This window comes from Solanum tuberosum, unplaced genomic scaffold, assembly GCF_000226075.1.
Source record: "Solanum tuberosum cultivar DM 1-3 516 R44 unplaced genomic scaffold, SolTub_3.0 contig00320, whole genome shotgun sequence".
NCBI lineage: Eukaryota > Viridiplantae > Streptophyta > Magnoliopsida > Solanales > Solanaceae > Solanum > Solanum tuberosum.
The window spans coordinates 1-2630 of NW_006240829.1; the positions used below are offsets into that span (position 1 = coordinate 1).

Consider the following 2630-nt stretch of genomic DNA (forward strand, 5'->3'; position numbering starts at 1 on the left):
ATCAAATTCAACACAACTATTTCAATATCATTATATATACTTTTTAAAAATTTGAGCCATGATCTATTATTCTAACTTTCTATTATATTTTTCATTGAAATTTTTTATTGTTTACATTCTTACTTTATAACAGGATTTCATCGAATATGTTATAGTTATTCAATTTACAAATAACAATTTAAAAAATAAGACCTCTCAATAAAGTTTAATTTTAGGCCTTGAATCTTGTTGATACGATCCTAGTGATAATCCCCTCCTATATTTTTTAAGAAACGTTTGAAATTACTAGGTTTACATCATACTCAAATAATTTGATGGTGCTAAGATAATTTTTTAATAAAAATAAATAAATTTCTAATATCGAATATTTTAGAAAATAAACAGTTTGTTGTGAAGTCTGAATCAGCATTATTGTCATTGCCCCTGCCACTGCTACAAGCTTTGTTGGAAATATTGATTTGTTCACTTCAGCAATAAATACTCATTTACTTATCTGATTCTTTTTCTTTTTTTTTAATTATAGTTTTTTTTTAAATATTTGTCCAAATAAATTCGTTGATAAACTTCGAGAATTAGTAACATAAACTAATTCAAATATAGGCTGTCAGTTTTTTCAACTTATTATTTTCGTTAATATATAAATGAAACGTTTAAGGAAAAAGATAAATAATTGTGTATACAAGAAGTCAAAAACGCTTACCACCAAGATTTCTTAAGGTACATAAACGTTAAAAACAAATAATACTATAGTATGGATTGGATGTTGTTGAATTTTTTGCATTTGAGAATTATATTAAGTTGCACGTGTATGTAGGTATAAATTAGGTTTAAAATAAAGAAAAATGAGAGGGTATTCATCTAATTAATAGTATAATTTTGGTTGATCCAATGATTGACAAAATCACAAATATAACTAGCATAGATCGATATTCATTCATCCTTGATTAGAGGTATTGCGTTGAGTCTCTAAAAGTAAAAAATTTATAATCCTGCAATATATTAAATTTAAATTAATCATATTTTAATATAGATATCGAACCTCAAACGAAAAAAAATATCGAAAAAACAAAGTAGGACACCTTTTCTCAATGGCCACAACTTGGCTTCTTGAAAGCAACTTCCACCAATTTTATTTTATTTTTAAAAAAGGACACAAACTTCATATTACTCACTATTTCACACACATAAAATTTATTCACTTTTTTTCATATTTATTAATGCATCAAGGAGAATGCAATCAAAAAGCTCAAAAGACTGAAATTCACACATAATATTTATTTCAAATCATATTAACTTGTTCAATTAAGTTATAAAATACAGTGTTAATTAAGTGATTAAAATATTTATAAAATCTTTAATGAATTTTTAAAAATTTAGCCTGCATTTTTTTAGAATTACAGTTTAAAACTCCTTTACTCGGGGACAGAGCCATGTTATAGAGTCTAAAAATATTAAAATATTATCCTAAGTAGAGAAAGAGTTGAATAGACTTTTTGAAAGGAAAAAAGCAAAATCATAAATTAATATTTACATTTGACATGTTTTAACCATTAGCCGCCTCCTATAAATATCCACCTTATGCTTCAGCAAAATATAGGCAGATAAACAAAGCTAAAAATTACTAGTAAAATTACTACTTGATCTCTTTCTTGCCTTTTTTTTTTTTCTACAAGATTTCCCTTGCTTTTATTATTTCTTTAAATTAAATTCCTGTTGGTGTTAGATAAATTTTGTTAATTTCTTCTATCTAATTAGAAAAAAATTGTTTATTTCTAAGAAAATATTTCACACTACTGAAATAGTTATAATTAGAGAAGACCTGTTTAATTCTAAAAAATATTTCATACCATTGAATTAGTTGTAATTCTGCTCTGTTGAAATAGAGTAGTTTTTTTAGAACAGTATCCAACACGATTTATTATTATTTGTGATAATGATATTTATTTATTGTTTTGTTAAATAAATAATTTACTATATTAAGTATTGTTTTTCCATTGTTCCCCAACAAATATTTGCTTTTGTTCTTTCTTATGTTAAAAATTAGTGGAGTATAAACATTTGTGCTTTTTAATTTCTTCAAGATTGAATATTTCTTGATTAGTTGTATTTACCTTCTTTTATACTTTATAATATAATTAATCCAACTCATGAATCTAATATATAAACATTGTGAAGATGATGATGTTTGAGGAAATTGATGTGGAAGTGGCTGAGCCAGATGATGAGGATATTGATTTAGATGAGTTGGAGAGGAGATTGTGGAGGGACAAGATGAAGCTCAAAAGGCTCAAAGAAAAAATGAATCAAGACAAGGAAGATGTTGATTCTGCAAAGAGGTGGGGGAAGAAGTCAAGGAGAGATAAGATATGGAGGGCACACGATGGGTTTAGATCGGACCGAATCGATTGATGTGCACCCTTAGTATATCAAAAGAAAATATTTTTCATCAAATTTGATGGTAAACAAAAGTGATACGTGTAATGTGTGTTGCATCTCTATTTTATGAATGAACATTGCGTGTCGTATTTATATATGATTATATAAATACTAGTGAATATGTCCACGTTTCACACGGTCATAAAAGGATTAGTTGGATTTACAATTAACTCTAATCCATTTAATCTAAAATG

At 26.2% G+C, this 2630-nt stretch overlaps 1 long non-coding RNA gene across 1 annotated transcript; it reads left to right on the forward strand.

Moving 5' to 3' along the window:
- Nucleotides 1-1575: 1575 nt before the first annotated feature.
- Nucleotides 1576-2536, forward strand: LOC107059395 (uncharacterized). Its single transcript, XR_001472633.1, has 2 exons — nucleotides 1576-1624; nucleotides 2176-2536. It is a non-coding gene; the product is annotated as an uncharacterized lncRNA (long non-coding RNA).
- The last annotated feature ends 94 nt before the right edge of the window (nucleotides 2537-2630 follow it).